The sequence below is a fragment of the Rhinatrema bivittatum genome, chromosome 3, assembly GCF_901001135.1.
Source record: "Rhinatrema bivittatum chromosome 3, aRhiBiv1.1, whole genome shotgun sequence".
Lineage (NCBI taxonomy): Eukaryota > Metazoa > Chordata > Amphibia > Gymnophiona > Rhinatrematidae > Rhinatrema > Rhinatrema bivittatum.
In genome coordinates, this window is record NC_042617.1 from 438,122,825 (window position 1) to 438,144,479 (window position 21,655).

The following is a 21,655-nucleotide window of genomic DNA, read 5'->3' on the forward strand; positions in this document are numbered from 1 at the left end:
CTTGACTAGGTTTCAGAACCTATTACTCCCTTCATCAGGTCAGAATAGAATGAGCAGACAATAAAAGTGAATTATGAAAAGCATTCCAATGAGAGTGTAAAGGAGAATGGGATGGGGGATGGGAGCTCATGGGTGAACAGAATGTGACTATTCCGTTTTATAAATATATATATTGAACAATTAAGCAGCGGCATTCTTTCCCTATCAGTTGTACATTACGGAATATAGCATGAGTGTATCCAGTTGAAATAATTTTTCTTACAACCCCACAAAATGCTTCATGTTGAATTCTAACCCTTTTAGAATGAAATATGGTATTTTGTGTGCTAAAATTGTAACTTTTAGAGGGCAAATTTTCAAACCGGACTGCATAATTTCAAAGTTCGCACGTACTTCTAAGTCCCATCTCCAAGCCTGCTTGCCATCTCTGATGTTAACAATATGCATATTATTGATCACTGCAAATACTTTTACCTGTGTTTTATGCATGCTTTAAAAATTAGGCCCTTAAGGAACAAAGTGTGAATCTAATATTTGTCAGGAATATTCTATTTCTGAATTTGACAGGAATATGGTTACACAAAGAGAAGGTAATTTTTCTTGGTAAATGAAGGTGCTGGTATAAATAACTGACCATAGCTATATGAAAAGTGACTAGAACAGACAATTCCATACTGCAAAAAAAAAAAAAGGAATTGATGGCCTTGGCTGAGAACACTTTAGACCATGTGGTTATTGATTTCTACAGCTTGCCTCATTTTATGCAGGGTCTTTTACTAGAGTTAATTTCAGTAAGAAATGTTCTCAGAGGAACAACAGTAATAGTAAACCAACTAATAAATAGAATATACCAAATATATTAAAAGCTATGGGCCAGATTTTCAAAGGCCTACGCACATAAATCCAGAGGATTTACGCGCGCAGGGGGGTTACGCACACTGGGCCTATTTTATAAAGGCCCGGTGACGCACGTAAAGCCCCGGGATGCGTCTAAGTCCCGGGGTTTTACTAAAAGGGTGAGAAGGGGGAGGGGTGTGGGCAGGGCAGGGCAGCCTGGGGTGGGGCGGGGGCAGGGCCAGAGGCCTCCGACACAACTGCCATTGCCCCTGTGTTGGAGGATCGTGTGCCGACAGGCTGCCGGCGCGCGCAATTTGCACCTGCCTCCAGGCAGGCGCAAAAGGTTTGACAAAGGTCAGGGGGGAGTTAGAGTAGGGCTAGGGGGAGAAAGGTTAGGGGAAGGGGTGGGAAGGTTAGGTTAGGGGGAAGTGAAGTTCCCTTTCAGGCTGTTCCGATTTCAGAGCGGCCTGGGAGGGAACAGGGGAAGGCAGTGCGGCTCGGCGCGTGCAAGCTGCACAATTGTGTACCCCCTTGAGCGCGCCGACCCCTGATTTTATAACTTGCATGCATCTGCGGTCGCAATTTATAAAATTGGGTGTACATGTGTGCGCGCCGGGTAGCGCACACATGTTGGCCTGCACGCTCCTTTGAAAATCTACCCCTATATATATATATATTCTGTCAGTTATATAATCTCACTCCTGCTCTCTCTCTTTCTCTGGATCTCTCTTTTTGTTTTCGGTTTTTATATGATGCCCTAATAGGACACCTTACAAACATATTGGAAGATTAGTGCAAAATACATTGAAATAAACCAAGAAAAGAAATGGAAGTGTGTACAAAATAGAATAGACAAGACAGTAAACAAGAAAACAGAATTTAGCTGGATAAGTGGGGTGTGTTCCGGAGGTGAGCGAGAGGCATTCTAGAGAAGAGCAGCATTAGCTAACTCTGGTTGGGCCATAGATCTGAACCTAAAGATAGCTGGATAAACTTACTGGCTGTCTTAAGATATCTGGGTGTATTCAGCAATATGACTGTGTCACTGAATATACCCTGCTAATTAACCAGATTAAGTTATCCAGCTAATCAGCTGAACCACACAACAGCTGAAAATGGACCCCATAGAAACTAAGGATATACAAGGCCCAGGCCTACTTAGCTGAGCTGAGCTCAACTGGGGTCTTCCTTGGCTCCTCTTGCCCCTTCTTACCTCCAAAAGTTATTCTGGGGCTGGGAATCTCCCCAGCCCCCATTTACCACTTCCATGGTGTCCTCAAGGTACTTGGAATGCATCTGGCAGAATACTATATCAGAACAGGACAGGATTTGTTTAATTAATAGCACCAAAGATCATATTTGTGAGGTCAAACTTGGCAAGAAAATATTTTATAAGGCTGCTATTGCTAAAACAAAAAATAAACCTAAGGCTCTTTATAATTTGCTCCCGAGTTCTCTTGTTTGAAGACCGTCCCTGATTTGCTCTCTACTTTTCTAACTGTAGATAACTTGTCAGTCTCTTTTCAGCATAAAGCAGATGTTATAAGGATCTCTTTTTCTTCATTGAGTTCTGGTCTTAATCAGTCCTATCAGCATTTCTCTAATCTTTAAGATTCTAATCAGTATGTTTTGAATCTTCCTAGCTCTCAGGAAACAGATGTTGTTCCTACTAGCAGACTTGTTGCTTTCAATAAAACTTTGCTGGGTGCACTTTCTCTGTTATTGAAACAGCTTGATTCTGTGTCTTCACCCTCTGATCCTATGCTATTTTATCTAGTCAGATATCCAGATTTATGTTTTTTGCCATTCATTGCTGATATTGTCAATAAGATTCTCAATACCTGTAATTTTCCAGTCCTCAAATCAGCAGTTATGAACCAGGTTTAAAGGAAAAACATTTAGATCCTGGGGTTTCTGATAACTATTGTCCTGTTTCCAACCTTCTCACCCTTGCTAAAGTCATTGAGAAAGAAGTTGAATGTCAACTATCACTATTTCTCTCAAAAGCTATGGTGCTTCATCCTAAGCAGCCTGACTATAGGAATGGTCATAGTAAATAGCTCATACTTCTCTTCTTAATGATATTGGTCTTTGTTTGGTCAGAGGTGATGCGCTCTTCTGATTTGCCTTGACCTCAGTGCTGCCTTTGATACAGTAAATCATCAACTCCTACTGAATCGACTATTTGATTGTGGTGTCAGGGAAAATGGTTCAAATCATTTTTGGAACAACACACATAGGGGTAGATCTTAAAAAAGTACGCACGCGCGTACTTTTGTTCGCATAACCGGCGCAAACAAAAGTACGCCGGATTTTATAAGATACGCGCGCAGCCGCGCGTATCTTATAAAACCTGGGGTCGGCGCACGCAAGGCTGTGCAAAATCAGCAGCCTGCGTGCGCAGAGTCGCGCAGCCTGCCTCGGAGGGAACGTTCCTTCCACGTCCCCCCACCTTCCACTCCCTTCCCCTATCTAACCCACCCCCCAGCCCTACCTAAATTCCCCCCTACCTTTGTTGTACAAGTTACGCCTGCTTGAGGTAGGCGTAACTTGAGCGCGCCGCCTCGCCATCCCCCGGCACAGACCGCAGTGCTGGGGGACTCGGGATTTCCCTCCCAGCCCGCCCCCGAACCATCGCCATGCTCCCGGACCCACCTCGGACCGCCCCCTGATCCCGGACACACCCCTGGACACACTTCCGGACTGCTGGCATGCCCCCAGACACGCCCCCTTCTGCCCCTTTTACGAAGCCCCGGGACTTACCCGTGTCCTTGGGCTTTGCGCATGCTGGCGGCCTATGCAAAATAGGCGCGCAGGGCTTTTAAAATCTACCCCATAGTGTAAACTGGAATTCTAAGCATTCTGCTTTAGTCCTACTTCTTAGTACTGTCCCTTAAGGCTCTATTTTATCTCCCATACTTTTCAATTTATATCTCTCTCCTCTTGCTACTCTAATTTAGAGTTTGGGTTTCTTGGCATACTTTTATGCTAATGATATTCAATTCTTGCTAGTGTTAAACTCTCATCTACTGACAATCTGTCAGAGTTCACTGTCTTTCTGAAGTCTCAGACTGGTTATATTCCTCCAAGTTGAAGGTCAAAATCTAAAGCCATTTGGTTCACTCACACTTCTCTTTCTTCTGCTTTTCCAATTCTGATGATGGCGGTTGTGCTATTCCAATTTAAACTACAATTATTACATTGGTCTTCACTTTTGACAACCATCTCAATTATTCTCATCATGTTTCCAAGGTGCTTAGGTCTGTTTTGTTTTTTTTTAATTTATACATCATCTCCATCCATTTTTTGGATAGTTCTGATCTAAAAATTCTAATTCATGTCTTTGTCATTTCAAGGCTTCATTACTGTAATGCATTATTACATGGTCTTCTACAACTCAACTTATACGATGTAAATTGGCACAAAACACAGATGCTAAAGTCATTTTTCACAAATCTAAATATGATCATGTCACCCCTCTGCTGATTTAATTTACATTGGCTTCCAGTAACTTTTTGTATCTCATTTAAAATTGGATGCCTTACTTTTAAGGCTTTGAGGTGGGGTACTCCTTCTTATCTTGCTTTTGAGATTTCTCGCTATCTTCCTTCTCATCAGTTATGGTCTTCACAACAAGAACTTTTAGTATTACCTTCTATTCATAATATTTGTTTTGAAAGCTCAGGTGTAATTTGTTTTACATACCTATCTCCTCACCTTTGGAATTCTTTACCTCTTAATATTCATCTTGAGAAAGATTTTTTTTTAATTTAAGAAAGCACTAATACAATCTTATTTTTTTATAGGCTTTTTCACAATGGATTGTTAACTAAATCAGCCAGTATATGTTTATTTGACATTTTCTTATTTGAATTTTATCGGTATTTAGTTATTTTTTATTGTATTTTTTTTCAGATTTGATTTGTAGTTTTTATTACTAATGTTTATTTTATCTGTATATTGCTTTGTTAGCTTTGCCTATTTTATTTGTAAATTGCTTTGTTAGCTTTTCCTATATTATTTGTACATTGCTTTAAGTTACATTTGTAATTAATTGAGATTAATCAAGTATTAATAAACATAAACAATTGGAAAGGAGAGATGCCCACTTACTCCTGTCAATGTCACCAGTCCTTTAAAAATCATAAAAGTGACCCTGAGGCTGGTGCCAAAATGGCATCACTCTGGCAACAGTCTCAGAGCTGTCCAGCGCCATTTTGTTGCATGATTAAGATGTGCAATTTTTCTTAAATGAATGCACATCCCTAACAGATAGGGACAAATTTACAGGGTGACGTATCAAGCCGTATCAATTTCATGCAAATATGCAATATTTTTCTTCTCCCCACACAGATACCCTCCCCTATTACAATGACCTTATTTGTATGCAATTTGCATGCATGAATAATGCAAATACATTCAAGGAATGTCAATGCATAGCAATTTGATGCTAATATTTTATCGCAGCTGATCAAGAAAGTGGGCAACAGCAATACAATTACAACACATATTTGAAATGTTTTAGATGTGCGGTGGGAGGCCCAGGACTCTAATGTGGGTCCCGAAGTTCCCAGCGCACATTTAAAGTGGCAGAAAAAAAAAAGTTGTGGTCCATATGAAGGTTGAGCGGGGGTCAGTGTTGATGCCCATCTCAACCCGGGGCCACAACTGAGGTGGCCCTGACATCCCCAAAAAGTAAAATAATAGATAAAAAATCCCACATGAAGAGGACCCCCAGCACCCATGTCCATGCAATAAAAACCTGCTTTGGGTCACAGCCCTAGGGTGAGAGAACATAGTAGAAATGTCATCTTTGTGAGACTTTCCTCACTCCAAATGATGTCAAATCTTCACCAAGGTGTACTGTGCTGTTTGTATGTCTCACTCTACATGCAAAACTGTCCCCTAAACCACCACCATCTCACCTTGATCTATTAAATAGCCCTCTTTTAGAGATATGAATACTTCACTAATAGGCAGACCTTGTAGTTAGACTCTTTCTTTCTCTAGTCTACTGTACTCTCTTCCCTCTCTCTTCTCCCCCTCTTTCTTCCCAAGCCCAAAAATGGCCAAACTGCAATTCAAAAAATGTATTGCAAATTCCATTATGGCCATTTTGAGCCTAATGCCAGGAAAAAAAGTGAAGTTATGTCCGGCATTAAAACTGCGATAGCATGTGTTATGCTATTGCATGGTGTGATATTGCCTCTCATTTTATTAAATCTCACCCAAACCCCTCCCTGATCCTGCACCTCCAAAAATTTTGCATTCATGCTGTGCATAATTATTCTTAACGCATGCGTTATGGTGTTAATGAGTGTGTCAAAGCGTTATCTCAAGCATTAACAGTATAACACATTTTGATGAATGCCCCTATAAATCCGAAAGAAACATGATGGCAGAAAAAGATAATGCAACCTATCTTCTCTGCTTATCCAAACGATTTCTCAGCTCTACAATCCCTATCACTTTCTCAGAAATTTCCTGTGTTTGTCCCATGCTTTTTGAAATCAGGTACCACCTTCACTGGGAGGTCTTCCATACAATTACCCCACCTTCTGTAAAGAAATACTTCCTTAGATTACTCCTCAGTCTACCCCCTTTCACCCTCATCCCATGACCCCTTATTCCAGAGTGTATATTCCATTGAAAGAGGTCTGCCTCCCTTAGATGGAGATCTTAGAGGTATTTATTTATTTTAAATTCTTATATTCCACTTTTTGGCACTTCAAAGCAGATTACATTCAGGCACTATAGGTATTTCCCTATCCCCAAAAGGCTTACAATCTAATTTTGTTCGCTAGGCAACAGTGGGTAAAGTGACTTGCCCAAGGTCAAAAGGAGCACCAGTGGAATTTGAACCCTCATTTTCCTTGTTCACAGCCCACTCCTCTAACCACTAGGCTACTCCATCATAGCTCACCTATCTCATTTTCCTCTAGGGCATACATTTTTAGATCTTTAAGTTTTTCCCCATATGCTCTACAAGAAAGATCAATGATCATTTTTCTAGCCACCCTCTATATAATATATGACAATGTGACTATTTCATGTTGTTATGATTTGACTGTATATATCAGGGATCCTAAGGTTTATCATTGTCTAGAGATATGCAGAAAATTTCAGTTCAAAAGCAAGTAATATGAGAAAATGAATATTCATGCTCTTAAATTGTTTAATGTCACTTTCATAGATGCATATATGATGTAAGTAATCACAGATGGATAGAGGAAAGGAGAAAAGAAGAAAAAGAGAAAGAAATATGAATGAATGCCAGAGGAATGGGTCTTAATCCAATAAATATTTTTCGAGGTCAAACGTCTTTAGAATAAGGTCCATAACAAACCAATCACTGTCAGTGCACATTCCTTACAATAATCATTGGAGGATGGGGTCAGGGCTTTCCTTAGAATAATCAGATGCAGGAAGATGTGGTAAAGGCATTTAGGAATGCTGGGAATAAAAAAAATTTGGATAAGTTCCTGGAGGAATATCCCATAAACAATTATTAGCCAAGTAGACTCAGGGAAATCTACTTATTCCTGTGAGTAAGTAAAAAGGAATTGGATGTATTCTTTGGAATCTGCAAGGTACCTTCTGTAACCCATTTTTTGGAGTGGTAACTCCCTCAGGGCACACATCTAACTTATAAACTTGGGGACTGCTCTGGCTAGCTGACTCCTTCCCAAGCTTGACTCTTGATCCCTGGGGGTGATTCTTTTATGAGGGGAGACTCTTGTCTATGGCCCAGACAGTGGTGTGTGATCTTGTGAGTGTGCTGCTAGCTGTGGCCTCCAAAGGAAGGAGATGCTCTGAAAGAACAGGCAGGACTAGGAACTGGGTGTTAAATTATAATATACTGATTAGATTAAAGTAAAAATAAATTTCATCTTTAAATCCTTGTGCAATTACAGCTGAATTGGTTACAGGTAGGGTGTTCATCCTGGGTAGGTGTCCTTTTCCTCAGCCAACTATTTGGGCTTCCCATGGTGGAGGAAAGTGTGCACTAAAGCTCTCCCAGTGGCTTAACCGAGATTCCTAGGTCAGGGATCCCCTTCTATCATAGCATGCCCAGAATACCCAGCCCTGTGTCCTGGTCCCATGTTGCTGGAGATCCAGATGAGGTCTCCAGGTTCTTACTTGATTCCTTCAGTCCTTCTGAAACCTGATTCATTGGGTTGAAAAGTCTGAAGGTGGGAAACTGCTGGCCTAGCCAGGCTCCCAGTGAGGTGCGGTGGCCAAAAATACACTCCTCACAAACAAAAGAGTTATACTTTCTTCTACAAAACTTTTCTAAACTTGCTGAATGTGGCAAGCTTCTGCTGTCACAGAAGCTTGCCACATTCATGGAGAGAATGGGCTCACTGGTCTTCAGTCCCTGCACTCTAGGTGCAGCCTGCGACAATGACCTTCTCCAAAGGAGCAGGGTGAAATGTAGCCCCTTATGTGGTAGAGTTCTTTCAGCTTTCATGTACCTCACACAACCAAGCCTGTCACAGGTGCTTGCAACATTCAGGGAGTGAATGGGTTCACTGGTCCAAGGAGTGCAAGTTCCAAAAGGATTCAGGCCAAGAAGATATCTTTACTGCAACTAAAATGCCTAGGATCTACTGGCAGGTTATGTACAGTGAATTTTCCTTCCAAAAAGGGAAACTGATGAGGCAGGGAGACCTCACCAGGGAGGGAAAAATCTACATCTTTCCTCTCTGTTGTCTGCTCTACACTGACTCTAGCTATGCCTAAATCTACAAAATGGCTGGTTATACAGGACATTGGCAACCAATCCCAGCTCTTGTAGATGAGAGGAGGGCAAAAGGGGATGGAGCTCAAGGTGTTTAAGAAAAGGGAAATGGAATTAAGGAATACAGTAACAGACTGAGCGGTCGGTCACACTTCTAATGATCAAGATTGACCAGTTGGCCACTGTTGCAGACAGAGTGATGGCTTTTATGGACCATGGCTTAGTAAAATCTATAGAGATAATTTCAAACAACTGCACACAGCAACATATATACACATATATGGCCATGCATAGATCTAAGATAGTATTTTATAACCTGTGTATATCACAAATAATCACATTATAAAATCATTTGTTTCTACTTCACAACATACAGTATGCCTCAAACACAACCTCAGAACTCAAGAAAAAATATGCCGCAAAGATCCCTCAGCCACGCAACTCGCCAAATACAAAACCCTACTGCACACCTATAGATCCCGTACTCTCAAAACAAAACGAGACTACTATGCTACCAGAATCCACAATTTTCAATTCAATCCGAGAGCCCTCTTCTCACTCATCACTAACCTAACCAGCACTTCTCACAAGAATACACACTGCGAAGACACCAAAACCAAATGTGACAAGCTTGCCCAATTTTTCCACAATAAAATAACCCTACTCTCCTCCCGCTTTCCCACAATACCCACACCCACCAAATTTATCCCAAAAAGCTCAGACACTAAAATGGACAATTTCGATTTCACATCTGCCTCTGAAATTTCTTCTATACTTAAGAAAATGCGACCAGCCACCCACCCCTCTGACATAATCCCCACCAAAGTTCTCCTAACTATTCCAGACAGCATCTCCCAACCCTTAACTGACATTATTAACACCTCCATGTCCACTGGAGTTGTTCCCAACCAACTCAAATTAGCTATAGTAAAACCCATCCTAAAGAAACCAAAACTTGACCCAGCTGACTTATCCAACAACCGCCCCATCTCCAACTTACCCTTCCTTGATAAAGTTCTTGAAAAAACGGTTAACACACAGCTATCAAACTACCTAGATCAGCACCAGATCCTTTTTCCATCACAACACGGTTTTCAAAAACACTTCAGTACCGAAACACTCCTGATCTCCCTCGCTGACTACGTCAGAGGTCTAGACAAAGGTCACACCTACATACTAGTACTATTAGACATCTCTGCCGCCTTCGACAGTATTAATCACTCAATACTGATCGATAGGCTGACATTGGCATCTCCGGGACCCCCCTCTGCTGGTTCAAATCATACATCATTGATAGACAATTCAAGGTAAAAATTGAAAACCATGAATCCAACCCCATCAACATCACAAGGGGAGTGCCTCAAGGCTCCTCCCTATCCTCCACTCTCTTTAACATATACCTCCTTCCCCTCTGCCACCTACTCTCAAATCTTGGTCTCCCGCACTTTATCTATGCCAATGATGTGCAAATTCTCATACCTATCACTGACTCCATTTTCAGCGCCTTAAAAAAATGGGAAAGTGCCCTCTCCTCCATCAACAGCCTACTCACCCAACTTAACTTAGCCCTAAATGCTAACAAAACCGAACTTATGTTCATCGCACCTCAACACCTAAACCCATTACCTATCTCCGCCAACCATCCCCAGGCCCCCCCAGACTTTTCGCAAAACGTAAGAGACCTCGGTGTAAACCTTGACTCCCAATTCAGCCTCCAGAAATTTATCTCCTCCACCATCAAGGACTGTTACCATAAACTACATACCCTCAAAAAACTCAAGCCTATCCTGCACGCTAGTGATTTTAGAACAGTCCTACAGGCCCTCATCCTATCTAAAATAGACTACTCAAACACACTACTCCTAGGTCTACCTAAGAACACTACAGCCCCATTGCAGCTGCTACAAAATGCAGCTGTGCGAATATTAACAGGTACACGCAGAAAAGAACACATTACACCCATTCTCAAACAACTTCATTGGGTCCCCATCACCTCTAGAATTCAATTTAAGACCCTTACCCTCATACACAAAGCTATCCACAATCCGGACATGCTTTGGTTCACAGACACTCTACACATTCATTCCTCCTCCAGACCCACCAGAATGCCATATATAGCAACTATACACACGCCCTCTCCCAAACTCTTTCAACTAACAGCCACCAAACAACACGCCCTTTCATTAGCTGGACCTTCTCTATGGAACACAATGCCTACCCAGCTACGCCTCGAGACCTGCCCTAAGAAATTCAGACAGAAACTTAAGACTTGGCTGTTCATGCACGCCTACTCATGATCCCTTCTCTGCCCACTTCCCAGTCCTACACCCTCCCACTCCCTCCCTCCCTCCTCTCCCATCCCCCCTCCACCCTCTAGGTCCCCTCCCTCAGATCTCCACGCAATGCACCACTTCCCTCCCCTGCTAATTCCCCCCGCCCCTCCTTTCCCCCTCCCTCCCAATCTTCCTTCCTCAGCCTCGTCACACCCCCCTCCCGCGCCTCCTTTTTACTTTGATTGTATATAACTTGTATATATGTACTTAAGTTTGTTTCATGCTTACTGAATATATACCAAAGCCCCTGTTTACCCGACCCCTTTCCCCCTCCTTTCCCTCCCCCTCCCCCAGTTATATTATCAGTTACACTGTAAAGCCCTGTTGGCTGACTTCACGTTGTATGGAAACCGATGTGATATTTCCTTAATGAGTATCGGCATATAAAAACTTTAAAATAAATAAATAAATAAATAATACTGTACCTCTCCTTTGGGTTTTTGCAGTATAAATGCATAACTGCATTTTTTAGCATTAAGTCTTGGCTACCAGACCCTATACCATTCCTTGACGTTTTCTAGATCCCTCTTCATATTTTCTACACCTTAGCTGTCTACCTGTTTCAGATTTTGCTATCATCGGCTAAAAGACAAACCTTTCCTGACAATTCTTCTGCAATGTCACTCATAAAAATGTAGCAAAGAACCCTTCCAAGGACTGATCCCTGAGGCACAATACTAATAATGCTCCTCTCCTCAGAGTGAACTCCATTTACTACTAAATACAGAATTTATTTACAGAAATGTCTTACCCACCCAATTACCAGACATTTGATCTTGTAACAAATATGGAGTGTGTAAGCTCTTAGTGCTGCGGCATAGTTGATGCAGCATCAAGGGTGAGCTCCCGAGGCCCATGCTGGCAGCTGATGAACAAGTCGTATAGTGGAACAGTCTAGAGATTCACTTTACCATCTAGCTCCTCCAGAGGTTGGGCCATTTGATGCTGACGGCCGATAGGACTTAGGTGGGACCCTAGGGTAGTGGTGGTGGTGGTGGTGGCTAGACTCCAAAGACACACTAGAGATAAAGTAGACAACAGGCTTACAGAAGTCAAAGGTGAGTCAAAGTTGGAGCAGGCAGAGAGCAAGAGTAGCTGGATCCAGGCTAGAGATCAGGTCCAGAAGGCAAGCAAACGTGGTCAGGTCCAGGCAAGAGGTCAGGTCCAGAGCATCATGTGTGTCCATGGACACAGGAGACACTGGATGGGAACAAGGCTGGACCAAGTAACAAGATGAAGCTCGGCTGGAAGACAAGACGAGTGTAGACTGGAAGACAAGGCAAGGCTGGACAAGGCAAGGCAAGGGTGGACTTGGAAAGGCTGGAAGAGGCAAGGTTAGAAGATGAGGCAAGGCAATGCTGGAAAAGGCAAGGTTGGAAGAAGTAACAAGGAACACAAACGCTGGCAATATGCACTGCAGGGAATGCATGAGACCCATTGCTGAGGTGAGGTCTGGATGTCCAAAAGGCCATTTTAAGGGCTGAAGCCTATGATGTCATTCAAGGGCACTGCGGCCTGTTTCCCATCATAGGCCCTTTATGTCTGTGCAGCTGGCATGTGCACACCCCTAAGAAGAGTGGGCCTGGTTCAAGGATGGCAGCATTCATATTGCGTGAGTGAGGCCTGCTGTTGCGGCATTCAGGGGTGAATACGATGGCTTGCAGGGACATCTTGCAAGTCAACAAACATTTCAGATCTCTATGCTTTTTTTTTGCCTTTTTACAAATAATAGGATTTGATTTAGCTTAGAAAATTGAGTCATAATAAATTAATTGTTGTGCCCATCAGTCGCAGGTGGCTGCGACCTCTCCTGCTCACCTCTTTTTTCCATGCACCGTCAATCATTGGGAGAATGGCGGCCTCTGCCAACCAATGCCGACTTCTTCGGCATCCCCAGGACAGCGTGGGCACTGCCGACCGCCATCTTACTTCCGGCATTACCTAGGCGCGCACACACGCGCAGGGTCTCCTTATGAATACGTCATGGTGGGAACCTCGGGGGCACCCCCTCCCAATGATGTCAACACTGCTAGTGTACTTATAAGGACTCACCCATTGCTAATACGAGTTAGCAAGGAGTTCTCTCACTTGTTAAATCTGCACTACTTGGATCTTCTCTTCCAGATTCTCCATCGGGCAATTGGACGCTGTTGCGTCCGTCGGTTGCAGATGAATGCGACTGCTCTGCCTCACCTCTCTTTTACCTTGCTCCTCCTCCCTCGGAAGGATGGCTGCCTCCGCTACGGATTGCCGAACCCTTCGGTGTCTCTGAGCCAGCATGGGCGTCCTCGTCCTCCATGCTTCTTCCTGAAGCCTCCTAGGCGCGTGCGCATGCTGCCCACGTTCTTAAACACATCATGGTGGGAACCTCGGGGGCGGCCCCACCGCATGATGTCAGTACCTCCGGGTATTTAAACCTCCACTCCGTTCCAATACAACGAGTTAGCAAGGACTTCGGTTTTGCTACTCTGACTGCTTCCAAGCTGCTCGCTTGAATTCCTCACTACTCTCCGGAAGCTCTATCTACTGAAGCTCTATCTACTGAAGTTCTGGGTACCCGCCCCTTGGGGGCCCCTCACTTCTACCTGCCCTCCGGGGTAATTCAGCCTAACAATCAGGACACCCACCCCTCAGGGGTCTTGTCTTCTTTATTCCAGGAGCTCCAAGGTACTCGCTCCTCGAGGGCCTATCTTGCTCTGGGTATCCTGTACCTTGGACCATGGGTCCTTCTCTTCACTCAACTACCGAAGGAAGCTATCATCGCTGCTACACAGTGAGTACTACTATGCTCCAAGCTCTCCTCACTACACCCTTCAGGTTCACGGGTTATCCCGCGCTGCGGAACACTACCGGACCTTTACTACATCTGGGTGAGATCATCAACTACAGTACTACTGAGACTATCTGGAACCTTACTGTGATATCGCTGGACTACAGCACTGTCCGTCCTCGGACGTGTATCATCTTCATCACAGCAGTAAAATAAAGCTTCCTTTTCCTCTCTGTCCGCTTGCTATTGAGTCTAGTCTATCATTGTGGCTCCCCATGGGGCCTTTCACTGTGGGAGGAGTCATTGCCACGGCGACCAAGAGTCCACATTATGCCAAAAATACAACAGATTGCTAACTCCATGGTCTCGGCTCCGTTCGCAGCCTTGCAGGCCATTCCTGGCCTAGCACAGCAGATCACAGAACAACAAAAGTTTCTGGAAAGCCTGGCTGCCACCTTCAATCAGTTGCATGCACAACTGAACACTTCGGCAACTCCAGGGAAAGAATTACTGTCTCTGGTGGTGACTGTCAAGACTACCATACCGTTATCTACGCCTACCCGTTTCACGGGAGAAGCACGGATGTGTAGAGGATTTATCAACCAATGCAGTATGCATTTCTCACTGCAGCCTACCCTCTTTCCCACAGAAGCACCCAAGATCACCTATATCCTAGCTCTACTTGAGGGGAGAGCCTTGGCTTGGGCTTCACCATTATGGAACGTGAAGATCCTATCCTGAATGACCTATCATCATTTCTGAAACTTTTCAAGTCTGTCTTCGACGACCCAGCTCGCCACACCATCGCTGGATCCATTCTGCTTTATCTCCAGCAAGGTAATAAGCCGCTAACAGACTATGTGATTGAATTCAATACTTTAGCATCCAAACTATACTGGGATCTAGGATGTTTGCATGCTATCTTTATGGAGGGTCTCAACTCTCGTTTATAGGATGAACTGGTGGCTCGTGATCTACCTGATACCCTTGAGTCTCTCATGGAACTGGCCGGGAGAATTGACCGCTGTATTTGAGACTGGACTCAAGAGGCTAAGAGTCCTCGGAAGCCTGTCCTGGGAGCTAACCATCCTAAACCTGTGCCAATTGCCTCAAGTCTACCGTCTGCTCCCATAGAAGAAGACGAGCCTATGCAATTAGGACAAAGTCATTTAACTTGTAAAGAGAGACGATTCCACAAACACATTGGGTTATGCATATCCTGTGGTCAATCAGGCCACGCCGTCCAAACTTGTCCCATCTGTCTGGGAAACATACAAACCTAGGATCTGCAGGAGGACTCCTCCTAGGCCTCACTGCTCCAACTCCTCCATTGTCTCTATCAGTCTCACTTATCTGCGGAAGCCTTGAGTTTCAGACCCTCACCCTCGTAGACTCCGGGGCCGGAGGAAATTTCATCTTAAACGCTTAGTGGAACATCTACGGATTCCTATCACACCAATAGCTAAGCCATTGCTATTATCTTCTATCCACGGAGAGCCCCCTACCTAGAGAGGTTTCGCTGATTACCCAGGCCATTGACCTGCGCACCAGAACTTTGCACTCTGAAACCATCTCCTTCCTGGTATTGGAAAAGGCCATGCATCCGGTGGTGCTCAGACTGCCCTGGCTACAGAATCATATGCCACAGTTTAACAGGGCAACGTTAGAATTATCCTGGTGGGGACCTGGCTGTCATGGCCAGTGTCTCACGGAAGTTTCTCCAATGATATGCATGCCCACCACACCATCTTTACCAGGCCTACCTTTACAATATGCCTCCTTCCAAGATGTCTTCTCTAAACAAGCAGCAGATGTACTTCCATAACACAGAGTTTTTGACTGTGCTATAACCTGAAACCTAAATCTGAGCCTCCAAAAGGAAGAGTCTACCCTCTTTCCGCAGCAGAGACTAAGGCCATGTCCACCTATATACAAGAGAACCTTCAAAAAGGATTTATCAGACTCTCCAAATCCCCAGCTGGTGCCGGATTCTTTTTTGTGGGAAAAAAAGATGGCACTTTACGTCCCTGCATCAACTTTAGGGGTCTGAATGAGATTACCATCAAGGACCGGTATCCCCTGCCCCTAATTTCTGAACTATTCGACAGGCTCCAAGATAGTGTCTAAATTGGATCTCAAAGTGGCTTACAACTTGGTGCGCATTCGTGAGGGTGACAAATGGAAAACAGCCTTTAACACCCGCGATGGACATTTCGAATATCTCGTCATGCCCTTCGGATTAAGTAACGCACCTGCAGTTTTTAAAAAAATGATGAACGACATCTTACGGGACCTACTATATCAAAGTGTAGTAGTGTACCTTGATGACATCCTGATCTTTTCCCAAGATCTACAAACACATCAAGAAGACGTCAAGAAGGTTCTAAGACGCCTGCGGGAATACCGCTTATATGTGAAACTAGAGAGGTGTGAGTTCCACAAGGAGTCTATACCCTTCCTGGGATACATTGTTTCAAAAAATGGGTTTCAGATGGACCCCAAGAAATAGAGAGCATCTGATATTGGCCCCAACCTACAGTCCTGAAGGCACTGTGCCACTTCTTGGGCATCACGAACTACTACCGTTCCTTTTTCAAGAACTATTCATCATTGACGGTCCCTCTCACAGCAATGACCAGAAAGGGAGCCAACCCTGCCAACTGGTCTCCTAAAGGAATATCAGCTTTCCTGACTCTCAAAGAGGCTTTTCAAAAGAAGCCTTGCCTCCGCCATCTAGATCCGCATCACCCATTCATCGTCGAGATTGACACATCAGATGTCGGCGTGGGAGCGGTTTTGAGCCAGTACAGAGAATCCAATGTGCTCCATCCCTGCTCCTTCTTCTCGAGGCGGTTCTTGCCTGCCGAAAGAAATTATGGAATCTGAGACAAAGAGTTACTTGCAATAAAGCTGGCCTTTGAGGAGTGGCGTCCTTGGCTGGAAGGTGCACAACATCAGATAGTAGTGTACACCGATCACAAGAACTTGGAATACCTCAGACATGCACGACTCAATCACTGTCAAGCAAGATGGTCACTGTTCTTTAACAGATTTGATTTCCTTTTGAAATACCGGGAGAGAAGAACACCCGGGCTGATGCCCTGTCATGATCCTTCTCCCCTCAGGATGTGCCTGACGAACCCCGTTACATTATTGATCCCGAGAGGGAGGTTCTTGCAGCCATTCTTGCTGTACCTGCCAGGAAAATGGTTGTGGCTAGAAGTCAAAGGAAGAAACTGTTGAAGTGGGTGCACGATTCCTGCTTGGCCGGCCATCCTGGACAGAGTCGTACCTTGGCCATGTTACGGCAGTATTACTGGTGGCCAAGCATGAAGAAGGATGTACAAGTTTATGTGGGTTCCTGCGCTGTTTGCACCAAGCAAAAACCATCAGCTGGATGTCGTTGGGGTCTATTACAATCCCTGGCAGTGCCAGATGAACCCTGGACACATATAGCAACCAATTTCGTGGTAGATTTACTGCTCTCCAATGGGAACAATTTCATTTGGGTCACCGTCGATCGCTTCTCCAAAATGGCACATTTTGTAGCCTTGCCAGGATTACCCTCTGCCGTGGAGTTAGAGAGACTCTTCATCAAACATATCTTCCGCCTTCATGAAATGCCTAAGCATATACTGTCCGACAGAGGAGTACAATTCACTGCTAAGTTCTGGAGAGCCCTATGTCAAAAGTTTGATATCTCCTTGGACTTGACCTCCGCTTACCACCCTCAGTCTAATGGACAGACTGAAAGAATGGTCAGAACACTTAAACAGTTTATACGGTTCTACGTTAACTCGAGAAAGAGTGACTCGGAGGAACTGCTACCTTGGGCAGAATTCGCTATCAACTCACATCCTGCTACATCTACGGGGTCTTCTCCTTTTCAACTCGTCTATGGACGACAGCCACTTCCTCCTCTTCCAATTCCCTTATCAGTGGCTTCCTTTGCAGCACAGGCCACTGTAGCAGATTTATCTTAGCTTTGGAAGCAAACGAAGGATCTGCTCCTTAAAGCAGGACAGAAAGCAAAAAAGATCTATGATGCTCACCATCAAAAAGTGCCTCAGTTTCAGCCTGGAGACAATGTCTGGCTGAGTTCCAAGTTCCTCCATCTTAAACTGCCATCGACACATTTTGCACCTCTCTATGTAGAACCTTTTGCAATCCTTTGGCGCTTGGGAGATCTGACGTACAGTTTGAAACTACCTCCATCAATGAGAATACACAATGCCTTACATGTCTCTTTGCTAAAACCCTTGATGCTCTCGGAGTTCTCTAAGAAGACCCCAGAACCCATGAATCTGGACATTGAGGACGATATTGAATATGCTGTAGATGACATTTTGGATATCTGTAAGAGAGGCAAGGCGTGGGAATACCTCATCTCCTGGGAGGGTTATGGACCAGAAGAAAACTCATGGGAGCCTCTGGCCATCATCATGGGTAAAGCATGGTATGTCAATTTCATCTTATACACCCTTGAAAACCCAGACTACCGGAAAGAGGTCCTGGAGTGGGCCCTTTGAAGGGGGGTACTGTTGTATCCATCAGTCGCAGATGGCTGCGACCGCTCTGCCTCACCTCTTTTTTACCTTGTTCCTCCTTCCTTGTAAGGATGACTGACTCTGCTGCAGTTTGCCGAACCCCTTGGCGTCTCCGAGCCAGCATGGGCATCTCCGTTCGCCATGCTTCTTCCTTAGTCCTCCCAGGGTGCGTGTGCGCATGCTGCCCACGTTCTTAAACACATCATGGTGGGAACCTCGGGAGAGGCCCCACTACATGACGTCAGTACCTCCGAGTATTTAAACCTCCGCTCCACTTCAATACAATGAGTTAGCAAGGACTTCGGTTTTGCTACTCTGACCACTTCTAAGCTGCTCGCTTGGATTCCTCACTACTCTCCAGAGTATTTGCTATCTACTGAAGCTCTGGGTACCCACTCCTGGGGGGCCCCTCACTTCTACCTGCCCTCCGGGGTTATTCAGCCTAACCATCAGGACATCTGCCCCTCGAGGATCTTGTCTGCTTTATTCCAGGTACCCTCGGTGCTCCAAGGTACTCACTCCTTGAGGGCCTATCCTGCTCTGGGTATCCTGCACCTCGGACCACAGGTCCTTCTCTTCACTCGACTAACAAAGGAAGCTATCATCACTGCTACCCAGTGAGTACTACTATGCTCCAAGCTCTCCTCGCTGCACCCTTCAGGTTCACGGGTTATCCCGCGCTGCGGAACACTACCAGACCTTTACTACATCTGGGTGAGATCATCAGTACTACTGAGACTATCTGGAGCCTTACTGTGATATTGCTGGACGTCAGCAATGTCCGTCCTCGGACATGTATCATCTTCATCACAGCAGTATAATAAAGCTTTCTTTTCCTCTCTGACTACTTGCTATTGAGTCTAGCCTATCATTGTGGTTCCCCACTGGGCCCCTCCCTGTGGGAGGAGTCATCGCCACAGCAACCAAGAGTCCACTTTATGCCACAAATACAACAGACCCTCTGAGTACCTGCTCCTCGGGGGCTTTTCTGCGTGTTTTGGCTATTCGCTCCTCAGAGGGCCCTCCTGCTTGGAACATCCTGACCCGCTCCTCGGGTATATCTACTGAGACTTTCTTGTGTGAGTACATTCTCCAAATTCTATCATCTCTACTGAAGATTTCATGGCGTACCCTGTTCCTTGGGCTACTATTGTTCTTCAGTCCATCCACTCTACGCTATCTGTGCCTCAGGATACTTCATCTCCTATACTGGGTGTACGGCCTTGTTCCTATAACACCAACCTCTACCTCTTTGACTTCTATAGTACAGCTTCCTCGGCATACCCCGCGCTGCGGGCCACTACCGGATCTGCACTCAGAGGTATTACATCAGCCTATAGGAATTCCCAGGTGTACCCCACGCTGCGGGCCATTAGTAGGACCTTCATATATACATCATCATCCTGACCACTGTATTTACTAAGACTGTGTTTATTTACATTTCCCGCTCCTCGGGTTATGTTCTATCTTTTTGCTTAATAAAGTCTCTCTCACAGCTATGTCCTATGTCACTGAGACCATGCTCACCCACGGGGCTCCTCCCTGTGGGCGGGTACGTCTTTCATCTTGGCCCGGGGTTCACCAATTCATCAAAATCATAACACTAATGAACTAGTATTTTATACTTATGCTATAATGAACTAATGAACACAATGGACTAATGCTATAATGATCTAGTATTTTATAGCAATACTGGGGCTTTTGCCCTTCCCTCTCACTTGAAATGCTGATCAAATAAAATATTTTGGCCAAGCCAATAATTAAAAAGTAAATCATCTTTTATCTGCAGATCTTGGATATAAATCCCAAATAAATCCTGCTAATTAGAACATGATCTGACTTTTTCTATGAGGGAACAAATTATTATAATCCAACATTTCAAAACTGAGGTATAGGAAAATAAGAAGACCAGATAAAATATATTCCATACATTAAAAAATGTTAATGGCAGACCAAACAATTGCTAGCATGGTTTAATGGTGAGATGAAAGAGGCAGTTAGTAGTAAATACAGTGGTCAGGATGATGATGTATATACAAAGGTCCTAGTAATGGCCCGCAGCGCGGGGTACACCTGGAAATTTCTATAGGCTGATGTAAAAAATGGAAAACAGAACAAATGAAGAAAATAAGGAAGAGTGTAAGCATTGGGAAATTATATGTAAAACAGTAGTAAGAAGAAGTTTGCCAAAGAGACAAAAACTAATTAAAAAAAAAAACTTTTTCAATAATATTCAAAGCAAAAAGTGCCTGAGAGAGTCAGTTGGGCAGCTTAAGTGGCTGAGGAATAAAAGGAATGTTCAGGAAGGAAAAGGAAATAGCAGAAAAACTAAATACATTTTTTGCCTTGTTTTTCTGAGGAGGATGTTGGGAACATACCTTGAAACATTCTTTAATGGTGGTAATTCTGAGCAGCTAAAATAAATCTCTGTGATTATGAAGGATGTAATAGATTAAATTGACAAACAAAAGAGTAACAAATATACAGGATTGAACTGAATGCATCCCAGAGCCTAAAAGAGCTCAAGCATGAAATTGCAAACCCGGAGTAGTCTGTAACATATCTTTTAAAACAGGCACAATACCTGAAGGCTGAAGAGTGGCCAATGTGACTCCAAATTTTATAAAAGGCTCCATGGTGATCCAGGAAACTATTAACTGGTGAGCCTGATGTTGGTGCCAGCCAAAATGGTAGAAGCTATTCTTAAAAATTAAAAACTTGGCTATTCGCCCAAGCTTACCCCTAAAAAAGCCTCAGGGTCACCCACACAGTCTCTTACCTCACGGATGCGTCCATTTCCGCAACTCAAAGGAACTGTTGTCCGACTAATTGCACTGTCTTATAATTTGCTTAATTTCATATACACTAGGTAAATTTGTACATAATTCTTATCCTGTAAGCACCCTCTCCCCCTTTTGCCCTTCTCTCCAGTTAGAATTTGTTTAACTTAACTTTTAGAATTTGTTAGAATTTGTTTAACCTATTTTTTCTCTAACAGCCTAGTTCTACATTCCGTGTTATAATGTAACTTTTGTTTTTGTCTGCTCTGTTAACTGGTTCTCCCTAGTTTACTGTAAACCGGTACGATAAGACCTGGTCTTGAGCATCAGTATATTAAAAGAATTTAAATAAATAAATAAATAAATAAATAAAAAAAAAGAAAATCACTGGCCATGTACAGTAGTTTAGAGATGTGTAGGCCCAACATTTTTTTTTTCAGTTTGTTTATGGTTTCCAGATTTTCTTTTAGGTTTGTTTAATGATTTTTTGGGGGTTGGTTTATTTACTGATGCAAAAAAAAAAAACCACATTCATGGGCCTTCATGGCCCTTTCCAACCACCCCTTACCCAAAAAAGTAAACCTGGGCATCCGCAACCCTTTCTGGCTCACCTCCTGCCATCCTTCTTCCCTGCAAATGAAAGACAA

General features: G+C 44.0%; 1 long non-coding RNA gene across 2 annotated transcripts in view; it reads right to left on the reverse strand.

Annotated features, from left to right (window-relative positions):
• The window catches only part of LOC115088817, a 271,226-nt gene that overhangs the window by 104,986 nt on the left and 144,585 nt on the right, over window positions 1-21,655 (reverse strand). The gene's annotated exons all lie outside the window — the stretch shown is intronic.